The sequence below is a fragment of the Apodemus sylvaticus genome, chromosome 6 (assembly GCF_947179515.1).
Source record: "Apodemus sylvaticus chromosome 6, mApoSyl1.1, whole genome shotgun sequence".
Classification (NCBI taxonomy): domain Eukaryota; kingdom Metazoa; phylum Chordata; class Mammalia; order Rodentia; family Muridae; genus Apodemus; species Apodemus sylvaticus.
The window spans coordinates 141,673,228-141,698,884 of record NC_067477.1 but is presented as its reverse complement, the minus strand read 5'-3'; the positions used below and the strand labels follow the sequence as shown (position 1 = coordinate 141,698,884).

The 25,657-nt window shown below is 42.9% G+C and overlaps 1 protein-coding gene and 1 pseudogene across 13 annotated transcripts in view; one reads left to right on the top strand and one right to left on the bottom strand.

Annotated features, from left to right (window-relative positions):
- The window catches only part of LOC127687708 (uncharacterized), a 472,408-nt gene that overhangs the window by 353,518 nt on the left and 93,233 nt on the right, over positions 1-25,657 (bottom strand). The window lies entirely within an intron of this gene.
- LOC127687710 (vomeronasal type-1 receptor 1-like) lies at positions 19,712-20,623 on the top strand (annotated as a pseudogene).

The following is a 25,657-nucleotide window of genomic DNA, read 5'->3' as shown; positions in this document are numbered from 1 at the left end:
CAGGCCCCCACAGCTCCCTAGACCTCTTAAGGCAGGCTAAAGAGGTGGGTGGTGGCTGGGTTCCTCGGGGACTCCTCCCAAGGAGAGGGCGAGGGGTGGAGTAGCCTTTTCTGCCCCCCTTACTGGGCAAGGTGGAATCCCCGTGTGGTTTGGGTGGGTGTTAGAGTCCAATCTGGGCTTGGTCAAATGGGGACAGGGTTGTGTTGCTGTACATTAAGGTGACTGTTGCTTACAATCCCCATGATTCTGCTGTGCTTGCCAGCTCTCTGTAATGGATCCCACAGGAATCCTGAGCCCAGACACCCAAGCCTGTGCTGCCTCAAGCAGTGTATATTGTGTTCATCCCCCAGCATCCCTCCTTTGTCTGCCCTTGAAGGCTCCTGGGGCCCTGACACTAGATTGCCAGCTTTTCCCCATTCATGACTGCCTGTGGCTCAGAGGTCTCTTCTTCCTTGCCTGTCATCCTCTCCACAGGCCCGAGCAAGTTTGCCCTCTCCCACCTGTGACTTCCTCTGTCCATGTGTTTAGTCGTCTGCCACAGTCTTTGAACAAATATGTTTTCCTCACATTTACATTTTGGGTAAGTTGTTTGTTATGACACCAGGTAAATCTTCAGTTAGTAGAGTTACTTTTCATATGGGAACTCTATCTAGGGTCTTGTGATGGTGGGGACAGACTTCCAGCCTGCTGCCTTCCAGCCTCCTGCCTTCCAGCCTTCCTGCCATCTTTCTTTTTCTATGTGTTTTTTCCCTTAACTTTTATTAGTGTGTTCCAGGGACAGTCTTTTCAGCTGAGCCAAATCCAAAATTTCAAATATGAATTGATTTTTTTAAATTTATTTGTTTGTTTGCTTGCTTGCTTGTTTGTTTGAGTAGAGTTCACTATGTAGATGCAGCTGGCCTATAACTACTGTGAAGAGCAGGCCATTCTCCAACCTGCTTCTGTTTCTTTATTGCTGGCATTAGGGACAAGCTCCTCTGTATCCAACATAGGACTTTTAACAATAGAGATTATACACTGTATCTTGTCTAGCAGTATATAATAGTATTAAGAATTTAGGCAGGATTTGAGTTGTAGGAATACAGTACTCCTTCTAGCTGTCTGATTTACCAAAGAAGGCCATCTTGTAAACTACAAGGATACTTACAGTCCTTCACCAAAATTGCAGCTTCTTGAACCATGTTATGCCTCCCTAACCTTCTGGGACCCAGACACATGGTCTCACTGAGGCAGGCTCTTAGCCTTTTTTTTTTCTCTGAGTGCTGCTGTGAATGAGGGAGTCTATCAAAATTATCTTAAACATCATCGCATTTGTTATTCCCCTCCTCCTCCCCCTCCTCCTCATCTTCCCAAGTTGTCTGGCAATATATTCTATTTGTAACCACCTTGGGTGGAAATCCCCCTTTGCCACTAATGCTGATCTCTGATGATCTCAGACCCCCAGGTGTATCCCTGGTTCCCTTGCTGAACTCTGTATTGTATAAACTCAGTAACTCTAGCAGTCAGGGACTGGAAATAGGCAGACAAGCTATTGGAAGGAAGGAAGGAAGGAAGGAAGGAAGGAAGGAAGGAAGGAAGGAAGGAAGGAAGGAAGGAAGGAAGGAAGGAAGGAAAAGAACAGATATACTAACACACACACACACACCACCACCACCACCACCACCACCACCACCACCACCACCACCACCACCACTCACATGACCAAAGGAAAGCAGTGCAAAAAATAATTACTTTCTGGCCAAAGTGAAAACAAATCACTTTGAAAAGGTATTCCTAGAAAAACAAAACAGAACAAAAACAAACAAACAAGCAAGCAAACAAATAGCAAGCAAGCAAGCAAGGAAGCAAAGACAGAAATGGGATTTTTAACCATCCTACCACTTTTTAAATTTAACTCTGTATTTAGTCTTTGAAAAGGGGACAGTGGGTGGGCAGGCTGGTGAGTGAGGGCGGGAGGGCAGGCAGCGGTGGTGGCAAGGAGGAGAGGAACATGAAACAGAAAACAAAATGAGAGAGACAAAAATGTCGCAGCCACCCTCCTCTTCCACCGTGTTTGGAGGCTCCCTTCTGCTAATTGTGCCTGTTCCTTGCCCCGCTAACCGACTGTTAGTCTCGTCCTTTCACTTAGAGAATGATTAAGCCTGTTTTCTCAGCTCCCGGCCATTACTTTGGCTTTTGGGTGCCTGAGGGGGTCTGCCTGAGTCCAGCCAGCGTTCACTAGTTTCTGGCGGGAAAGCGGGAACTGTTTGTGCCACTCGGGAGGAGTGGTGGGTCCTCCAGTCTGGGATCCAAGGCCAGCCTGCAGCAGTTGCTGTGAAATGTGAGTGAGCTCCCTAGGCCTGAGGGATAGCATCACCTGCACTTCATCAAGGCAGGTGAGACTCCCAACCAAACTGGTGCTGGAAGATTTCACCTTATGCCCTTTGGGTATTGGAGGGCAAGCCCCCAAAAGTCTGAAGTCCAAGAGGAGAGAAGATGTACCTGTGTCACTGAAGGAAGAACCTAACCAGGTTTTCTAAAGAACCTCTTGGCGGGTGTGTGAGTTCAAGACATCTTGAGCAAATCCCTCTGCTTTTCTAAAGAACATTCAGGTGTATTCTTAGCTTGCGTTAGGGGTGTCCGCAGAGCTGGGGCAGAGGGATAGCCAAGAGCTATGGGGAGGAAGTTTTGAAGGCCCAAGGAGAAGAGCACCATGGCTGCTGTGACATTTCTCCCATCATTGTTGAGAGCTTTTGGTGCTCTCAACAATTCTAGGAACTTGGCATTTGTCACTGGGCTTGGACAAGGAAGGTGGAGATAGGAGCATTAGAAACAGTGACCGTGGGGCTTTGCTTACGGCTTTGCTGAATTCCTTCCTTATGCGATCTCTCTGCATGGTGACTTTATTGTGTAATCTCCTTGTGTACTACTTTGCTTGATTATTTTGTCTTTGATCTAAGAACTGACGATGAGTTTTGGAAGTACTTACAATAATATAAAAGAAGGCTGGGAAAGAATAAAGCTGCTTCAGCCTCTGTGTGGGCTGGAGTCCTGTAAGGATGATGTCTGTTTTTCTTTTTCAATCCTCAGTCCCTCACTTGAGACCCTGTTGACTGACAGAGCCAGCTTGGTCACATCATGTTTTATTTGGTTTTGTTTGTTTGTTTGATTTTTCAAGCACTAATGGGTATGTTTACAAAGGCTTCCTTAATGAGAAGGACCTAGCTGAGGTGAACTCCTGTGCTCTCAACCTGTCCTCCATGTTCTGCTTGACCTCAGGCACCCCAAATGCCTTCCCAGATAGCCCTGGCCTTAGCAGGACTGTGGTTACCATCTCATCTCTGTGCACAGCAGTCCTTCAAGGGCTGGGGGCTCTACTGTGCAGGGAAGGCTGCCAGACCCATGCTGTACCAGGTCATTGCTCTTGAGAAACCCAGCCTGAGGGTGCTGAGCTATGCCCAGAGCAGGTGGCTGGTACTGACATTGCTATCGCCAGACCTAGCTGGTACCTATCCAGAGGCTGGGCAAGGAGGAGCGTCTGATCTATGTTCTCATTAAAGAATCCAAAAACTATAGTGCCCCCTCCAGTCATGGCTCCTCACTTTGCAAGAAAATTACAAACTCCCAAGAGGTAGGAGCAGTCAGGGTAGAGGTACTCAGCCTTTGGAGTTGCCTGATTAGCAGATGGCCTAAAACACTGATACAAATAAAAATTAACTAAAATTTAAAATTAAAAAATAAAATACCTTTATATGTTTAGCTGTTGGCTTCTTCCTCAAGGGACACATACTATTCCTCCATGTATCCCCAGTACCCAGCTAAGCTGTATAGAGGACGAACACAATAAATGTTCAAAGCCAAGCAACAACATTGTTGAGTGGTGATCATTTCAGGCTGTGCTGTGCTGGAATACTGAATGGAAAGCAGAAATGGTGCTGGGATGGTTAAGAGAGGGGCCTGTTCTTATGGGAACTAATGGGTATTTGATTTTCTGAAAACTTGTCTTATTTGACCAACCTAATACAATAACACCTTGCCCTTCTTCTAAACTTCAGATTTCAGTGGTCAGAAGGTAGCAACATGAGATAGACTATGTGAGCAACTAAGGGGTGAGATCTAGTTGTCTGTACCTCTTTGGACTAGGACAGGATCCTAGAGACAAAGAGGCAAAATAGTATAATGCCCAAGAGAGGCAGGACCAGGATCTAGGCTTACTTCTACCTTCTCAATCTATGTTGGGTCTCTTCATGTTATCTACAAAATGCGCTATATACACACTCATGATATTTCTTGTTCCTCCATTCAGCTCATCTGCTATGAAATTGTTGTGCCAGGGAAATGTTGGTGGTTCCCTAAAACACACACAGGAGCCAATATGATGCAACTCACAGCAGGGTCTTTATTGCATTTGAGATAGTTTGGAACCCCCCCCCCCCAATGCACCACCATCACAAAGGATGGTTTTGGTGTTGGGGAGCCCTGAATGTCTATGGGGCAAGGCTTTATAGTAAGCAGCAAGCAGGGAGTATGTGTGCAAGCATCTAATTAGGAAGCTGCTGTGGCCTTTAATATAATTGGCTGGTTCTGGGAGTCATATCATAGACTTAACTTCTGCTCCTCTCTGCATTGGTGGTCATTAGGCAAGGGGTGGTTAAGGGGTACGGGTTTGTTGGAGGAAAAACCTGAAGACACTGGTCTTGTTGAGGGTATAACCTGGAAACTCTGGCCTTCTTGATTATAAACCTAGAAACTGGGAGGCAACTTAGAAACTAATGCTAGGTACCAGCCTGTTAGTTTACCTGAGTTCAAACTTAGGTCAGGTGCTCTAAAATGGAGTCTGAACTTAAAAGATTAGGTCTCTCAAGATCAGTCTAGGCTCCTTCAGACCGCAATGATCACATGTAAACCACAGCCAGGAGGAGAGCCAGTTCCAGAAGGGTCCAGTTAGCAATCCAGCGGATGCCAGGTAACAAGGAAGAACCCAGAAGCTCCCCTGAGCCTGAAGACAAGCATGGGCCAGTCTAGTTTTCATTTCAGTCTGCAGAAGAATGTTCTAACAGGTTTCCAATTAGAGAAGTCTGTTTGTACAGATAGCAGGCCTCTCTCCAGAGGTTCTCAAGGAGATAAAACTTGGCATGGTAAGCACTTGAGTGGTGGGAACAAGAGTTCAAAGTCAGCTTTGGCTACACAGCAAGTTAGAGGCCAGTGTGTGCTACAAGAGGCTATCTAAGGAGGGCAGCATGAGCTACAAGAGATTGTCTTAAAACACAAGAGAAAACGAAAGAAGTAGGGAGGAGTCAGGCAAGAGGACGTTCAAATGTTAGCAAAGTGTTCTTGAGTTCCATGGTTTTGCCTTCCTCTGGCCAGGTGGAGAGAGGGGTTAAAAGAAGGTGAAGAAAGGAAGAGGAATCATGATTACCCTGTTTCTGGAGTTTGGAGACTGGGGTAGGTGCTGGGCAACTCTCAGACATCTTAGAACACACCCTAGGAGGTCTGAGTCACCTTCCTCTCCAGATATTCTCAGCCCTGTCTCTTTTGCCCCTTAGGAAACAACACCTCCAAACCTAATAGCCCTAGCTGGAATTTGGAGACTGGAATTCATTTTTTTTTGTGGATTTTAATTTTTTTTGAAGTAGTGAGAAGAAAAAGTCCTCTCTTGTTTTGGGGTATCGACCTTGATAGACCTTCTTGCATATGACCTAGAGTATCCCTTAAAGATGGGGTCCAACTTCCTCCCAGACCTGCGGCGTGCTCTCAAGACCTTCAGAAGTCTTGGTATACACTCTAGCCCCTAAGGACTGCCTGCTCAGGCAGGACAGCACTTAGGATTGGTATTTACTGAACACTTCCTGAAGAAGCTATATTCCATGACCTTTAACTAGATTCCATTTGCTGAGTTTTGCTGAAAAATGAGTGAGTGAATGGCTACCTGAGTGACCCCATGCAAATAACAGGACAGAAGCACTATGTTCTAGAAGAAAATTGGCTGTTTGTTCTGTGAGTGCAGGTATTGTGTGTGTGGTTTATGGTACTTAAATTTACATATACACCCATTCACCCATAAATATACATATAGACAAACATATAAAAATATGTACATGTATACAAATACACACATTTATTCATGTATGTATATATTCATATACAGATACACACACATATATATGTACACATACTTAGAAGTATACATATATACACATATACAGATACATACACAGACACACACACACATACAGATACATAAACAGACACACACACACACACACACACACACACACACACACATATATATATATATATATATATATATATATATATATATATATATGTTTACTATTGCACCCAGCTTTTTAAAAGACACCTAGAAACCTGAACTCAGGTCTTAATGTTTGAGCTATGTCCCCAAGACCTTCATGAGACCCAAAAGGGACCAGAGACAAAATTAGAACCAGAAAATTATCTCTTTATTTCTGGAGCTTTCAGACACAGAAACAAAGCTAGACTGTGACAGGTAAGAAAAACAATGATGGAAAAAGAGGGAAGCAGGGAACCTAGAGAGGGAATGCAGTAAGATTCTGGGATACAGTAAGATAGATTTTAATGATGGAAGAAGCCTCACACTTATACTTTCACAAGTACAGTTATACACATGCATACACCCCCCCCCCCACACACACACACCCTGAGCCTTGTTGGAAATAATTCCTTTTCATTCAAAAAGCTGGGTCTCATCTGCACAGGTGGCACCAAGCTGCTACCTTGCACATCTGTCAGTTTCAAATGTAGAAGCTGTCAAAGAGATGTTTATGTGAGTGAGTGTGGGAGTGTGGGAGTGTGGGAGTGTAGGAGGCAGGGGCTTTGGGGGCAGGGCACAGGTACACCATGAAGTTGAGAGGCCTCAGCAGGTAGAGGAAGATCCCGAGATCTCAGGATACTCTCCAGAAATCCATGCCTTGGGATGAAGCTCCAGTCCCTCCCAGGCAGAAGCTCAGATTTAGAAACCATCTCACCTAGTCTGGTTAGTTCCCTGTGAGCAAGGTGACCCTGGGAAATTACCTCTTGTTCTCACTCATGGTGTGTGTGTGTGTGTGTGTGTGTGTGTGTGTGTGAAGAGGTTGTCAGGGAGTCTGTCAGACCTCAGCCTCGTGGCCTTCTTTTTGTACTTTTAATATTTACTATTATTGTATATGGTGTTATGCCCAGATCGAATTGTCCCCACAGACCATCAGAGACCACCAGGTGTCCAACATCTATGCAAAGCCAAAGAGTCTTTATTCCAGCTCAAGCACAGACCCCCAAATCTCTAAGCACACTGAAAACTGTGGAAGGTCCAGTGCTGGTACAAACCTTGCCTATTTATCATTATAGGAGGGTGAGCAACTTTCCAACGTGGCAGTTACATGGGCAGTTGACATTTGCTTGGTTTTCATCTATTAGCTAGTGATGATTTCAGCTTGGTATGAACAATGGTTGCTAGCTAAATCAATCTACTTTAGACATTAGGTACTTAAGAACTGATAGGTTGTTGCTAGGAGGGAAGTGACTATTTGCCAAGGAGAACTGGGATTGTTACCAGGCTGACATGGCTTTTAAAACAAGTTGGCATTTTTCCAGTAGCTGAGTTATTTCAGATGGCAAGTTAAACATAAAACAGAATCTGAAAGCAAAATCAAGTGTGTAGTGTTAAGATGGGCCCTTCATCACATGAAAACGAAAATCACAGGGAAGCTAAAACAATCCTGGATTATAAAGAACTACTGGAAGTATCACTCTCCCTGGTTTCAAGTTGTGCTTCAGAGCTGTAGTAATAAAAATAGCATGGTACTGCAAAAGAAACAGATACATTGATCAATAGAATCAAATTAAAGACTCAGATATGAATCCACATGCCTATGGACACCTTTTTTTTTCATTAAAAACAACAAAAAAATAGAAATACACACTAGGAAAAGGGAAGCATCTATAACAATGCGTGCTGGTCATGCTTGATGGCTACATGTAGAAGAATGACAATAGAACCCCATTTATTACTGTGTACAAAGTGCGGGCCCAGATGGATGCAGGAGTTTGAATCTGAACCTGACAGAAGAGAAAGAAGGAAATAGCCTTGAATGCATCTGCACAGGGAAAGATTTTCTAAAAAAAAAAAAAAAAAAAAAAAAAAAAAAAAAAAAAAGATAGTTGGCACAGATACTGAGATATATAGCTGATAAACGGGATGTGAAACTGAAAACAGAAAAAAAAATGCTGTCATTGGGACAAAGCAGCAGTCCACAAACAGAAAAAGATTGTTATGAACTACACATCCAACATAGGGCTTCTATCCTAAATATACAAAGAACTCAAGTATCAATAGAACAATGCAGGTTTTTTAAAATAGGGTATAGATCTAAACAGTTTCATCAAAAAGGAATCTCAAATGGCTTGGAAACGCTTAAAGAAATGAAATGTTCAGCATCCTTTGTACATCAGGGAAAAGCAAATCAAACCTACTTTAAGACTTAATCTTATACTTGTCAGAATGACTAGGATCAATAAAGTAGTGTCAGGTTATTCTGACAAGGATATGGAGAAAGAGAAACATTCATCCATTGCTGCAAGGAATACAAACTTGTACAGTCACTATGGATGTAAGTGTGGCAGTTCCTTAGTAAGATAAGACTAGGTCTCCCTCAAGATCCTGCTACAACACCCTTAAACCTCCAGTAGACCCAAACACAACAGGCACAAAAAAATTAATGAAATGATTCCTAATTGTATTCTAGCATAGTCACAGATCAGTGCCTTGTCCATTCATCATCAAAAAGGCTTCTTCCGGCAGCAGATGGGAAAAATAATTGTTTAAAAAAGTGTCATCATGAAGCTCATAGGTAAGTGAGTGGAATTAAAAGGAAAACAAAATAGAGAAAACCCTCCTGCGTGGAATAACCCACCCAGATAAATATTACATGTTCCAGTATATGTGGATATTACCTGTTGAGTCAATGTTACCATCAGTAGAACCACAGAAATTAGGTATAGATTTAGAGACAGTGGGGGTCTAGCTAGATTATGTTAGGAAAGAGAAGTAGAATAGATAGTTACCATTGAGGGGGACTGGAATGGGAGGATCAAGTGGGGAACTGGAGAGGAGAGATGTCTAATATAAGGGCCATTTGAGGGGTAGTATGGAAACCTGTACAGTAGAATCTTCCTAAAATGTATACATATATAAGTGTGATCTAAATGAAATCATCAAATAATGGGAGTGACAGAGTCCCAATGGCCATCTCTTCTCACCAAATGAAGTTTCCAGTCCTGGGCTTAGGTTATATTGCATTGACTTGTTCAGAGCTGTCTTATGAGAATACCCAAGCAGCCCAGGTTATTTTCAGGACTATAGCTTGCTGACAGCAGAGACCATTTCTGAAAAGAACTAAGCAACTCAATGAACATGGAGAATCCAAGCTGATATGCCTACACAAAGCCTTTAACCCTATGTTCTATTGCCTTTGGTACAGGAAGGTACTCTGCATGCTACAAAAAGCAAAACATAAACACCAAGTCATCCACAGTGGTGCCCTGCTTGCAAGATATGCTGGTGCAATAGAGTCAGAAAGTTTGTAAGAGTAACCAGTCAGTGTCTGATTTGACCTAAGGCCCACTCCACAAGAAGGAACCCACACCCAACTCTGGTTGGGTGGCCAGATACCTGAGACTGGGTAACAAAGTGGCAAAACCAAATGATACTCGTCCAAAAGAAAAAAGTGGCTATCAAACTAATTCTAATGGCATTTTGTCATACTCACAGATCAGCACTTTGCTCAGCCATCACCAAAGAAAATTCCTCCTGCAGGAGATGGAAACAAATACAGAGAACCACAGCCAGACATGAGGAAACTGAGAGAGCTAGAAACACTTAGCACTACATTGGTTATGTTTACTAAATCTCTCCCCTGAGGGCTCAGGAAACCCCATGGAAGTGGAGGCATAAAGAGTGTAACAGCCAGCAGGGGTTGAAGGACACCAAGAAAACAGGCCCTCTCAGTCAACAGGAGAAAAGATCGTATGAACTCAGAGACTGAAGCAGCAAACTCAGGACCCACACAGGTTTGCACAAGGTCCTCTGCACATATATTATGAGTGCAAATTTAGGTTTGTTATGGTATTCCTGAGTCTGTGAATGAGTGTGTCACTGATTCTTACGGCTTCTTTTGGGCACTTTTCCTTCTCTTTGTTTATCTTGTATAACTCCAGTATAACAGGTTTTTATTGTAATTATTACATTTCATGTTTCATAGCTCTTAGAAGTATTCCTTCTTAGAAGTCTGGTTTTTTTTTTCCCTAATGGTATAAAGAGAGTAGATCCAGGTGGAAGAAGAGGTAGGGAGGGAATGGGAGAAGTAGAGGGAAGGAAGACTGTGATCAGAATGTTATGTGAAGAAAAAACAAAATTCTCTCTTCAATAAAAGAAAAGGAAAGAAAGTAGAAGTCATTATTTAGATGAAGGAAAGTGATAGAAAAAGGCAGCATGCTGCAGGAAGGAGGGTGGTGCGAGGAGGGTGGTGGGATGAAGATGAGGGAGGAGGGTGGTGGGAGGAAGACGGACAAAACAAAGTGTTATAACATGTGTGTATAAAATGTAATTGTGAATCCTGTTATTTGCATGCTAACTAAAATTTTCCTTTAAAGGGCTGGAAGGAAGGCTCAGAAGTCAAGAGTACTTGTTGCTCTTGCAGAGGACTGGGATTCAGCTCCCAAAATCCATCTTAGATTCCTCACAAACATCTGTAACAGCAGCTCCACAGGCTGCAATGTTGTCTTCTAACCTCTGCGGCACCCACAGGAGAGTGTTCAAACACCTACACACACACACACACACACACACACATACACACACATACATGCATGCTTACATACATACATAAACATACATACATACACACATACACACATACACACATACATACATATAAACGTACATACATAGACACACATACGAAGACACACCTACATACACATACATACATACATACATACATACAAAAAACCCACAATGTTTACAACTCTGGGAGACTTCAGTGAGTAGACACATGAGTCTGTCCTTGAGAGTATTCTACAGTGAACTGTGAGTTGATAGTTGATGGGTGTGGATCCCAGCTGTGTCTACATGATGTCCCATGAGTCAGGATGCTCTTGGGACTCACTTCTGTGACTGTGCACCTAGACTTCTTGGAGACCACTTGGAACTCAACTTTGATGATGTGACATAGTCAGCCATGACTCCATGGATATCTGTGTGTGGATGGAGGAAACAACTACTACTGTGACTGCATGGACAGTTGATTCACAGGGCCACATTGTGAGGCTTTGATACCTCATTGTTGGTCAAAGCCTTGTCACAATGATAGAAGATGTGAAGACACTATTGACAGCTAAGTTTGTCACTGCTGGCCTAGATAAATAGGTGCCCTGTGTAAGACAGACATAAATGTGCTGATCTGTCCTCCAAGGATCAATAGTACATCATAGGCCTGCCTTCCTACCTTGGAGCCTCAGGCTATGTTTGTATCTGTCAGCCTGGATTCACACTAATTTTCCTCTGAGAGGCTCCACCCAGCAGCTACTGAAAGAGATGAGAAGACCCACAGCTAAATGTGAGACCAAGCTCAGGAAGTCATGGAAGAATTGTGGGGAGGATTGGGGAACCTTTAGGGGATAGGGACTCCACAGAAGACCATCAGAGTCAACTGTCCTATACCCTTGGGAGTTCCAAGAGACAAAGCATCAGCCAAGGAACATAGGAGTGCTGGACCTAGGCCCCTGCACTTATGTAGCAGATGTGCAGCTTTGCCTTCATGTAGGACCCCCAACAACCTGATTGGGGGCTGTCCCTGACTCAGATGCCTGACTGTGGCTCCTGTTCCCCTAACTGGGCTGCTTTGTCTGGCCTCAGTGGGAGAGGCTGTGCCAAGTGTCACAGTAACTTGAGGTGCCTGGGTGGGTTGGTACCCAGGAGGGACTTCCCTTTTCTCTGATGTGAGAGGGAGAGGTGAGGGAGACTGGGAGGAAAAGGGGAAGTGGAGGGATGCAAACAGTTTGTAAAGTGAATCAGTAAGTAAGTAAGTAAGTAAATAAATAAATAAATAGAAAAAATTAAAAGTTTAGGAGAGAACATATCCTGTTCTAGCAGAGAAACAATATTTGGTTCCTAGCACTCACATGGCAGCTCACAACCATATGTGTCCCCAATCCCAGGGTATCAGTCACCCTTTAATGACCTCTGCAGACCCTGAATTCATGTAGTACATAGACATATAAGCAGGCACAAGTCCATTCATATAAAATTTTAAAACTGAAACATTTTTAAGAGGAACTAGAAAAAGTTAGGGGAGGGCTGCCTGTGTGGGTGAGCGCCCAGGCCAGGCCTCCCCACTTCCAACAGGGCGCTTGCTTCAGCTCTGGGGGACTGCCTAGGCTTGTGGCCTGGCATCCAGCAGGATGGAGGAGGCCGTGCTTGCCCGGGGAGGCCGAACTCAAATGGTCCTGCTCAGCGCATTGGCCAAGGCCCAGGAGTCAGCTGGAGGTGTGCACCGAGGAGCAGCAGAGCCCATGGGAGGCGCTGCTGTGGCTGCCTCTGCCCTACAACGGCCTGACGTCACTGCCGCGGGCTCTGGGTGGCGGCTTCCTGCACCTCCAGCTACTGGACAGAAGGGGGCGGCAATGAGCTCAGGCGCTGGGACCCGAGCTGCCACCGCTGAGTGGCCTGAGCACAACCAGCTTGGCTGCCCAGGCTCACTGCCCGGCCGCTGCTCTGTCTGCTGCAGCCTCCAGTGCTCAACCTTAGAGGCGGCTGCTACCAGGAGGTGCCCGCCTAGCTGCTGGAGCTGCAGACCCTCAGCCTGGGCGGCAACTGGCTGCAGAACATCCCAGCCCGCAGAGATCCAGAACTTGTGGAGTTTAGAATGTTTATGCCTTGGAGGAAACTTCATGAAAGAAATCCCACCAGAATTAGCAAAGCTGCCTTCTGTCATTTGATTTTAAGAGCTCTGACACCTGGGCTTCGAGGGGGGCTCCCACTTCTTAGATGAGAAGGGGAGGGGAAAGGGGGTAGAGGCTGTATGAGGGCGGGGCCCTGGGAGGAAGGAGTGGCTGATACTGGGATGTAAGAGAATACATTTTAGAAAAAGTACTCTGATCTTCTGTAATCATTACGTTTACAAAATGACATTCTAGAGTATTCCACTTTCCCTATGGACTCTATTAGTCCGAATATGAAAGTATTATTTTACTTTTTTTCCTACCCAGGGTTCCTTGTTTGATAATCATTTGGATGAAATTTTCATAATAGCAGGAAGTTTTCAGACTGTATTGCTTTATTAAATGTTTCTATTTTCCTATGCATTCATTATTTTTTAGAATTTTAATTTTGTGTGCTTGTGCAAACACCAGTGCATGTGTTCATGAGTGAGTGTATGTGTGTGCGTGTGTGTGTGAAGTGTGTTGAGTTCACATTCATAGCTATCCCTAAATGCAAGTGGTCTTCAGGCCACAGGCTAGACACACCTCAATGGCCATAGTCACTCCTCATAGAGAATAGAATAAAAAGAGCACTACTGTGCATGTCTGAACTATACTGAGAAACTCAGAAGTCTTGCTTATTGCAGGTTTTCACAACATCTCCTGATTGAAAAATGGTCCACACCAGCTGATAATGTCAGAACTCCTGGGGCATCAGGCAACAATCTCATAGCAAGAGATCTGGAGCGCACAAGGAATGTCCACACACAATCTCAATTTCATATAACTAGAGATGTCATAAACTACATTAGGGAATAAGCTAAGAACTTGAATTTGCAAATTGCTCTAAATCTATGAAGAACTGATTTGGAATTTTGATGGCGATTGATTGCATTGAATCTATAGATTGCTTTTGGCAAGATGGCCAGGTTTGATATATTAATCCTGCCAATCCATGAGCATGGGAGTTCTTTCCATCTTCTGAGATCTTCTTTGATTTCTTTCTTTAGAGACTTGAAATTCTTGTAATACAGATCTTTCACTTGCTTTGTTAGAGTCACACCAAGGTATTTTAAATTATTTGTGACTATTGTGAAGGGAGTTTTTTCCCTAATTTCTTTCTCTGTCTGTTTATCCTTTGAGTGCAAGAAAGCCACTGATTTGTTTGACTTAATTTTATATCCAGCCACTTTGCTGATGTTGTTTATCAACTTTAGGAGTTCTTTGGTGGAATTTTTAGGGTCACTTAAGTATACTATCATATCATCTGCAAATAGTGATACTTTGACTTATTCCTTTTCAAATTGCATCCTTTTGACCTCCTTTTGTTGTCTAATTTCTCTGGCTAGGAAATCAAGTACTATATTACATAGGTATGGAAAGAGTGTGCCGCCTTGTCTGGCCCCTTATTTTAGTGGGATTGCTTCAAGTTTCTCTCCATTTAGCTTGCTGTTGGCTACTGATTTGCTGTATATTGTTCTACCTATGTTTAGGAATGGGCCTTAAATTCCTGATATTTCTAAGACTTATAATGAAGAGGTATTGGATTTTGCCAAATGCGTTCTCAGCATCTAATGAAATGATCATGTTTGTTTGGTTTTTTTTTTTTTTTTGAGTTTGTTTATATAGTGGATTATGTTGATGGATTTCCATATCTTAAACCATCCCTGAATCCCTGGGATGAAGCCTATTTGATCATGATAGATGATTGTTTTGATGAGTTCCTGGTTTCATTTTGCAGGAATTTATTGAGCATTTTTGCATCTATAATCATAAGAAAGTTTGTCTGAAGTTCTCTTTCTTTTTGGGGGTCTTGTGCAGTTTAGGTGTCAGAGTAATTGTGCCTACACAGCCACTACCCATACATTGGGTAGTGTTCCTTCCATTTCTAATTAGTAGAATAATTTACAAAGAATTGTTATGAGTTTTTCTTTGAAGGTCCGATACAATTCTGCATTAAACCCATCTGGTCCTGCGCTTTTTTGTTTGGGAGACAATTAATGACTGCTTCTATTTCTTTAGGGGTTATGAGACTGTTTAGATCATTTATCTGCTCCTGATTTAACTTTGGTATTTGGTATCTGACTAGAAAATTGTCTAGTTCATCCAGATATTCCAGTTTTGTTGAGTATAGGCTTTTTTAGTTGGATAGGATGAGGTTTTAAATTTCCTCAGTTTCTGTTGTTTTGTCTCCCTTTTCATTTCTGATTTTCTTGATTTGGATACTGTCTCAGTTGCCTCTGGTTAGGTTGGCTAAGGGTGTATCTATCTTGTTGATTTTCAGAGGTGCTTAGGCAAGTATACTCAGTATATACCCTGGGGATTGTAGGAGACAAACTGACATCTACCATCTTAGATTCTCTGGTGACTTTATCCTTTAATTTTATTACCATTAAACTCAACAATTCTCTTCACCTAAACAGAAGATATTTAGACTGTCTCCACATAGTTTTCAAGTCTTACTAATTTGTTTATTTTTTATTGTGTGTTTAGATGTATGTGCAATGTGTGCGACCTTCCCCTGATCTTGAGAGGGCTAACCAAACCTTATTTGTCTACCACAATCGGTCTTCTGTTGACCTGGGTGGAGTCTTCCAACATAGATGGAAGTCTCAGGCCTTCTCCCCACTTCAGCTTCCTGCAAGAAAACAAACTGTTCATTGAGCTTGCTTTGCAATTCAATCCAGCAAAGAAAGATCTTTGGGCTTTCCCCCTTATATATTGAGAGCTGAACATTAAACTTTGAGACTTGATCAGAATGAATTTTGTCTTGGCTCATTATTTTCTCTTGCCTGTCCCTCTTTCATCCCCAGCTCTCCCTCCTGGTGGACCCAGTTCTCTGTGGCTGCTCAACAGCTACTTATGCATATTAGATACTGGTGTCATTGTGTTATGGATGGGCCTGGTGCTGTTCTTGTGAGCCAATCACCTAATGAATGAAGGTGCCCATCACTGGGCGAGTAGGCTGGACTTCTTGGTTGGACAGAGAAAGAGAGGAAACAGGAGAGAGTTACTTCCTCTAGGAACCAGGTCAGTAGAGAGCTCAGATGTAGCTGTTAGAGTTTCTTAGTATCATGGTGGATTTGCAAGGATCTTCCACCGGAGGGATCAGATTTTACTAAGGCTTATAAGATTGCATTTATTTGCTGCACTGTAAGACTGAGTTACCATTGTTTCTCAACTAAGTTTGTGCTACATTTTCCTCCATGTTGCACCTCATCTGGGTTCAAGAGAGAAAGGTATGGTGGCCAAGTGTGTGTTTGCCTGGGGTGTTCCACAAAGATCGTGAGGGATTTGAAGCACGGGGTTGGAGTGGTAGCAACCCACCAATAGGAACCTAGCGAGCTAGGTGGAGATGTTTCAGGAGCTCCTGGACAGTGACTCTCCATGAATCTCTAGTGCATGGCCCCTGGGGAAGAGGGTTTGAGGCACAAGCATGGGAACGTGCCAATCACACTTTTTAAATATTTCACTCAACATCATTGCATCCATGTTGAGATAAGGGGACAAATTGAATAAGTAATTTCCCCTCTGATACCATGTAAATGAAAGAAATAACTCAAGTATGTAGCTTTTAAATAATACTATAATTTTCATTTTTAGTTACTTAAAAAATAGGCTATTCCATTGATTCTAAAGTGTAACTAGGTAATCCCTAGTCTCAAAGAGAGTCTATCCTTTGGCATCACTAACCCAATCCACAGACACTTTGGAGTAGTGAGAAGGCTGTTGAATATCCTCTAACCTGTATAGATAATGTATATATTTGAGAGCTGTGGGAATGAACACTACAACAAAAGATCTATAACATCAAAGTGCCTGGCTAGATACCCTACATGTCTCACAGGAAATTGCCCATGTGTTATGATATACAAAAAAAAATGTAATAAGTCTCTCTCTCTCTCTCTCTCTCTCTCTCTCTCTCTCTCTCTCTCTCTCTCTCTCTCTCACACACACACACACACACACACACACACACACAGAGAGATAAATATAGATATAAATGATATATAGATGATATCGATATAAATGACAAATAGAAATAGATCAACTATGTTTTTAAAATTGTAAACTAGTAGGTTTTAATGGAGCCTTAATATTATTATTAACTTTTCCTTTTCTCTGATACATGCTATATTTCCAAGATAGATTAATTGTCTACAGTCCATTGTCTACTTACATCCTTTAAACAACTGTGTTCTAACAAAAGTCCCCTAACCATCTGTATTTTACTTCACTCCTGACCTTTATAAAGTATTCCAAGTGAAACACACATAACTCAAGATTCAAAACTAATGTCTAAAAATTGGGGAAAATGCAGAACATTTCTTTTAATTTGTGGAGTATCATATGCATAATCATCAAATTACCTAAAACATTCATAATTACATTTTGCTTAAGAGATGTATAATCCCCATTGTATAGCGATCCATTCATTAACTGATGGACAATTAACCTGATTCTATTTCATGGCTACTGTGAAAACAGTGGGATGAACAGGGATGGTTCTCTCTATTAGTCAATGATTGCTCAGCCCATATCCTTTACTGTATGTACAAAATTGATTATTTACATTTAGAATTCTATAGAAAATATCACAACCTATTATACTTCTAATAAGCCTTCATGGTATATTAGAAAATGAGTCGTGATCTACCTCAAAGCAAATGGACATTGGAATAACCCAAGGACATATGAGTTAACACAGGCTTCTGTTGCTTGGTTTGTCAAACTAAAATATCCTTGTCCAAGAATAGGAAAATGCAAGACTCCAGATAACATGCTTATGGGCTTTCTGATGTCAGCACAAGTTTGCAACAGTGAATGTATAAAGTGTAATGCAGTCCCTGGAAATACACCTAACAAATCTCTTGATCTCCCTGGTAGTACACTTCTCCACACCTGATGACAGCACCAATTCTGAACTTAGATTTCCCCAAAGAAAGTTAGGAAACTTGTTTTAACCTCTGTTCTACCCACTATGACCTAGAAAACTCTTGGGCCTCATCATTGATTACTAGAAGGAAAGCATATTGATTTGTACTGGGGATACATGTGTTTTCCATTTAGAGGTATTCTAGAAGCTGTATAAAGCCATGCCCAGTAACAACACAGATGACAATGTATTGGACTCTCTAAGCGACGTCTGTCCCTTTGTGGGCTCTGATATCTCACTTCATTCAGCCATCTGCACAACACTTCCTGGAAGATATGAGACTTCACCATTCCTTTGGATTTGTCTTAGGGAACAGATACACTGAAAAGATCTTCAGCAGGAAATGAAATCAGAGCTTTTTCTCCAGTACCTGATTAGGAGCAGGCCTTCATCCCTGTGAGTAAACCCCATCCTTGTGGTAGGTAAGATTCCTGCAGCTTTATGTTTCTGTTTAAAGTTCTATTCTCCTCCCTACAGTCCAGTGTATTCTGAAATCAACATTAATCATTAGAAGGAATTTGTTTTTGTCTCCACAGTTTACATAATTTTGTCAATGATTTCTCTAGGCAAAAGAAATGTCTATGTCATGGTGCAGCACTCATCTGAAAATGCCTTTTAATGTGACTTTCATATGTGATATGACAGATTTTTAGTTGTTGGATAAAAGCTTATTGTTTTTATAAAAATCAACATAAACCATGTAAGTTGGAGACTAAACAGGAGCATTCAAAATCTGAGTTTTAAAAAAATCTCTGTATGCAAAGACTTTAACAGAGGTGACAGTAATGTTTTTGGATTGTGATTGATGAAAACTGGTCATTTATCCAATATAATTCCAGCATCAGATTCATTAGAAATACAGTTAAAATGTGGACATTTGTGAATCAATGATATGCCTGGGACTCTCAGTTTTCTTCACAATAGATATTACAGGTATATATCAATATTGTCCTTTATAAACAGAAAGCTATTGACTTTTTCAAAATATTTTCTTTCTAAACAATGATGAGTACTATAAAAGTATATCAACACAGATTGGATTATTTTAAGGGAACATTCTTTATAACATTCCATATAAAGATCTTAATGCAAGTTCTTATATAAAGTAAGAACATTAATTTTTCATTATCATTTGTTAAAATTATTTGATATATTTTTAGTTTATATGCACTGGTGTTTTGATGGTATGTATGAATGTGAAGGTGCCAGGTCCCTGGAACTGGAGTTACATACAGTTACAAGGGTCATGTAGATGCTGGCAGTGGAGTGTGAGTCCTCTAGAAGAGGAGCCAGTGCTCTTCACCGCTGACCCATGCCCCCATCTCTTAATTATATTTTGGAATATTTAATTATCTTATGAATATGATTGTTCTGCCTGCTTGTTCAATCAAAACTGCATAAATACAGTTCGTCAAATATGAGCAGACTAGGACCATCTCTTCAACAACAAATTACTATTTTTAGCACATTGTTTTGAAAGATAATGTTGAATTCCAATGGAGCAAAAATGCACTCATGTCTACAGATATACATGTATACACATGCAGAACCCATAATGTGTAGAAATATGTGTTTATGGTGTTGAACATGAGAGATAGAGTTCCATCGCATGCACAATTCCATCATGAGGGAAAGGAAGCAAAATAAGTGTAAATTAAATATTCTTGGTTTTTTTCAGAGAAAACTCTTGTAGTGACAAAGCAGGGCCAATTCTTGAGATAAAAGACTCCAAAACAATTGAAAATCTCAAATAATTGGGAAGACTCTTGAAGACAACAGTGTTCTACCTGATCCAATGAAGCTATCTCCATGTTATCTCAAAATAAAATCCTGAATACTACAGAAGAAGTGGCTCTTCAGATACTTTTGCTTTGCCAGGCTGAGGTTGGGACTGTGGGCAACATTCTTGTGTTTCTTCATAATTTATCTCCAATTTTGACTGACACTCATCTGAGGCCCATTCAAGTCATTCTATCAAACTTAGCTGTGGGCAATACCTTCAATCTCCTCTTCTTGACATTCCCAAACCATATTACAGTTTTGGCTCCAAGGAAGTCTCCAACTGACCTCACAGGTAAACTTTCATACTTCTTTCACATGGTGTCTCAAAGCACAAACATGTGTTCTACCTGTGCCCTGACCACCTACCAGTTTGTCACTCATGTTCCTGGTAATTGGGCTAGGGTCATGCTCAGAGAAATACCCCCAAGTTCATGAGACATTCTTGTTACAGTTGCTGGTTTTTCAGTGTCTTAAATAATGCGTACATTTCAATGAATGCTAGCGGTCCACAGAAAAGACACAATGGCACTGATTCTAAAGGTAAGTGGATCTGATCCCTCTCTGTTGTCAGTGTTGGCATTAGCTTATTGCAGTTTGCCCAGGACATTTTATTTATCATCATCATGATCTGGACCATTTTTCTCTATGGTGATTCACCTGAAGAGACACCACCAGAGAATGCACTATATACACAACCACAATCAGAAGCTCAGAGTCTATGCTGAGACCAGAGCAGCCCACACTACAGTCATGCTGGTGGTCACATTTGTGACCTTTTATCTTCTAGACTGTATTTGTACTTTCTTTCACATTTCTTTTGTGAACACTCATTTATGGGGGAGGTATGTCAAAGAAGTTCTGACTGTAAGCTTACCCACCGTTTCTCCCTTGCTGTTTATCTTTAGGGATCCTAAGGGTCCTTGTTGAAGACCCTTCATGGTGGGGCTGCAAAGCCATATGACTGGGGTAAGAAGTCTGGAGCAAGAGAGTGAGGTCAAGATGTGTCCAACCCATGAGAAGAACCTAAGCCTGAGACTGGAAGGAGTAGGACTGTTCCCTCCTCTCCAGAGTTGGACCCTTGTGTGTAGCCTGTACAACTTCCATGTCTGCCACGCAATATAGTCATGGATCCTGGTGGCCAGGTTTTGCCTTAAACTTCCTATCTCCTTATTAAGACAAGCCCAGCTATCAGTGCGAGTTCTTCTTCATGTGACTGATAAATTTCAAGCACCTCAGCCTCTGGAAATGATGTACACTCAACACAAAACACTCCCCACACACCAGGGTTTAACAGCCATTCTTCACCCCTAATAAAGAGAGCTAATTCAATATAAATTGTCTCCAGAGAAGGTTTTTTATCCTGAAGTCACATTGGCTGAGATCCTGTTAAACCATCTACCAGGCTAAGCTTCGGTGCTTCAGGTAAAGCAGGTGGGCTGTGGTACCATTATATCCCAAGGGCAGAGCAGACTTGGGGCAGAAACTGACACACTATGAGGATCCAACAGGATCTCTGGTTCAAGCAGGACTGGATGAGTTCATGCCAACCTTTGACATCATCCCAAAGACCCCAAGCTGCCATAATCTGAGGTCCCTCAGGCTGATTTTTCTATTTTGTTTTGATTTATGCAATCAAGTCTGGTTCAGAGGCATGGAAAGGACAATGAAGTCATCCAGCCATGTTACTCCCCAAACCTCTACCTGAACCCCAACAGTCCATGTGGGCATTGGCAAAAACCTTCTAACTTTTTCTCCGCAAAAGGGGGTAAAACAGTTACATGGCAGCCAAAAAATACTGCTAAGGTAGTTACCTGAACTCTTAAACCTGCAGTAAGGTGATATTTTGGGACACTATGGAATCCCCTGATAGCTGCAAAGCCTCTGAAATATTCTTCTCTTGATCAGGTATTTCTTTTCCTTTTCTATCATGGGAAATATCTCATCATAAAAAATCATGCAGATTATGAAATTAAACTCCTGTGTAATAAAACTAACTTCAAATAAAACTCCCCTCTTTGGGGGATGGAAGTAATGAAACAGCACCATTTATGGTCATGGGAAATTCTTACAACTGACTTACAGATCCAGGTCTTTTACCTGACTTGGCACAGTGACAGCTAAGAAGGGAAAACTCCATCCTTCCACTTTTTGCTTTTCATAGCTATTAGGGATGTTTTTGTACAATGTGTGATGATGTGTCTCTGTCCTTCTATGCCTAAGAAAACGTTAATATAAATTTGCTAAAATAAAAAGCCCATGACCTCTATCAAAGTGCAGATTTGTAAGGTGGACTTCTGGACAGAGGGAGGAAGTCTGGTATAGGGAGATTTTCTTCTAAGACACTCAGGAAATCTTACTGCAAAATAGAGGAGAGGAAACTAGCCATGTGTCAGATTAGTATAAATGTGATAACTGAATTATGAGCTAGTTGGAACAAGCCTCACTTAAGGAAGGATTCTCTTCCCCTACTTGAATACAGGCTTTCCTGAGGTCATGGACAAAGTGCTAATGCAGAGCAGCCACAAGGGGACAGTACACCATCACTTTATAACTGGCTGCAAGGCCAGCAGAATTCCTGACTTCCTTATTGGCAAAGTTTGGGGCCCCCATGCCCTCAAAACTTCCTTCTTATTTCCTGCTAAGGGACTATCAGGGAACAGGGACCACTCAAATACACAGTGCCTCCAAAAGGGCCAGCAGGGAGTGCTGGCTGCACAGCTCTTCAGCGCCTCCCACAGGGCAGGCAGGAAGTTCTTACTTCACAGCTCCTCAGTGCTGTGTGCCAGGGACAAATTCAATCCTCAGGCCGACTCCATATATGAGCCACAGGAAGTAATTACTGCACATATGGATGCCCTGTTTTCTTCTCTGTCACAGAGGGGACTTCTGATTCACAGGGAATGTGTGGTTGTTATGAGCTGCCAAGTCACTTTTCTCAGAGTTGAGTACTAAGATTTGGGGGTGGGTGGGATGGTGTATGTTTTTAAAGAGTGTCAGTCATTCTACACTGTCCTCAAACTCCCTGTGGGGAGGATGATGCTGAGTGTCTGGTCCTCTTGCTTCTACCCTTCAATCCTAGGTTTCTTGCCATAGACACCACATTGATTTGATGTTGGCCTAGAACACAGGGACTCCTGCATGCTACTGATACTAAGCTATATCACTAATCCTGTTGTTGTTGTTGTTGTTGTCGTCGTCGTCATCGTTCTTGTTGTTTTTAGGATTCACACTGCCACCCAAACTAGACTCTTTTTCTCTATATGTACAGGCTGGTCTTGGCCATAAGACTAGTCTCTTACACAGGAGACAGGCCTACTGAGCCTTCAGACATGAGATGATATGCATACACCTTCACCATAGCTCTGACATCTAGTCTTAATTAAAATCCGCAAACTCCCTAGAAATGACCAAATGTGAGTCAGGTGAGATTGCCCAAGGAGAGAGGGCACTAAATGTTGAAACAGCAGAATGAAGCCCCATCTTGCCACTTCCCTCTGCTGCATGTTTGGGCTCAGGCTTGTAGTCACTTGTGCCTTCTCTTCTGTCCATCGTGAAGCATAGAGAAGTTAGATGAGGTTAGCTCCACAGCTGCTAGTCAGAACACACCTGCTTACCTGGGCAAGAACAAGAAATGTGCATACACTCAAAGGAATGGAAGCAATCTTCAGATGTGTCCAGCTGAGTGCAGGCTCCAGGTAGAGACTTGCAGCTGAGATGAGACTGGACTCCAGCTGCACAGCAGGTTGCTGCTCATCAGAAGGGTCTCTAGATTCACCCTGGTCACAATAGCCATCATTCTCACACAGTGTGGAACTTGGTGGGGTGTCTGACTTCCCGTTGATAAGGCGAATGGTGGCCTGGAAGGAAGAAGCGTAGCAAGGCAGGAGGTGAGGAACTCCAGGGTAGAAATGGTGGAGAGAGAGGGCACAGCTGCCCCTGGAGTCACCCCACAGCTGTGGTTTTCATAAGCTTTGCTCTGAGTTAGGTCTGAGGACTCAAGTCATGTGAACTATCATGGCTTTGGCAGGGGAATAAGTGTGGGTGGGGTTTGTAAAAGGTTGGCAGTAGGCTGTTTTGTAGAGGACACCCACAGAGACACTGCAGGCCTCATTCTCAACTTGGGAACCCATTTTAGGGAAGGTTGGACAGGCTGGCTAGGGAGGCTTCTCTAAGGAAAGATTATAAAGAATACCATGCTCACTGTGAGAAACAGAGCAAAGGACAGACACTTCCCGTCGATCCACTCTGATGTTTACTCAGGCTGGAGGAGAGGACACAGGGCTACTGTTCTGCAGACAACTCTGGGGCACTTTTGCACCTCAGCCCACTCCACTGAGCATGACCCTGTGAAAAGCCAGACCTGCCTGCCTGGGATTTTACCTGGACAGGTCTGGGCTGCTGTGCACATGTCTTCCTGCGCAGAATGGGCCTGTGACCACACTGGCTCCTGGATATCTGGCCTGGCCTCCCTAAGGCGCTATCTGATTCCCAGCCAGACTGACCCCCACCCATGACTCACAAGTCATGGAGCTGGGGCTGGTCCTCTTCCAGACTTAAAAGCAGAATGAAACAGGAGGGAGTGTCTTAATGACTTGAAAACACACAGGTCATACTGGGCTGCTGCCTGGCCACAGCACCCATCTGGCTTGCCAGTGACTATCTGTTTCCTTTGGCTATGCCCTCACCCTCCCCTCTCCCTGCTCTCAGCATCTCTGCTCTCCATTTCAGGCTCAGAAACCATGAGGTGGTCTTTCAGGGGTTTCTATTGAATTGTTCTGAAGTGACAGAATATTAAGTTCCTAAATGTGCCACAAGGGGGCGCACTGTTCATTTCTCACAAAGGACAAGACAGAGTAAGGAATAAATGAATGAGGACTTGCACCCACCTGATCCTGGGAAGGACTCCAGGATCCAGCTTCTTTCCTTGCCATTCTTGTGGGAGAATGGCAGCAGCAGCAGAGATTTTGGAGGCCGTTCATGATTGTCTTCCTCCTGCCCTTGCAGTGGTATTGCCAGGTTTGAGGGGAAGCTCAGCTTGCACCCTGAGGCTGGCCATCAGAAATGGGCTTTTCCTGAATGACCACAGCTTTCCAATGGACAGCTTCTTCCTGATTGATGGCCACTTCCTGGGTGAGGTTATTTTCCTCCATAAGGGTCTCTTTCTGAAAGGTATCCCCAGAGGAGGAGCCTGTGAGTGTTACATTCTTGGGAGACTGCAGGGATCCAGAGAGCTGCTCTTGGGGATTGCAGGAGGACATATTCCTGTCAGGCTTGTATGTGATGACTCTCATGGTCGTGACAGTTCTGGGGCTTGGGGTACCTGGGAAAATCTGCATGGAAGTGGTAAACATACCACACTCTTCCTGATCATGGGGTGCCTCATGATTTGGTGAATGGTGGGCCTCCTGCTCTCATGGAAAGCCTTGAGTCAGATACTCAGTCCAAACATAAGAAGCCAATTACAATAATAATAATAACAACAATAATAAAATCTGGTTTGGTGGCACACACTTGTGCCAGGGAGACAGAGACTCCATGTCCTCCCTAGCCAGCCATCTGAGCCTACCTATCCAATTCAAAGCCAATCAAAAATCCTGTTTTACAAAAAACAGTGGATGGCACCTGAAGAATGACATCCAAGGTTGTCCTCTGGTCTCCACACGCAAGCTTACATGTGCAGGGCCACAGGACCAAACTATCCTGTAAAAGGATTTTCATCCGCTGCAGTAAGAGAGCTCAATGGGTAAAGGTTCTTGCAGCCAAGTCTGATATAACCTGTCCAATACCTGGGACCTCTATTGATGAGGTTTGGTCTGTTGTTATGTATTGTCCCAGACACAAGAAAGTGCACAGGTAGATCCAAGTGAGGCTATGTGACCCTGCCTCCAAATTATTTCTGATTGGTGAATAGAGATGACAACAGTCAATAGCTGGGCAGAAGAAACCCATGCAGGCAGGGTT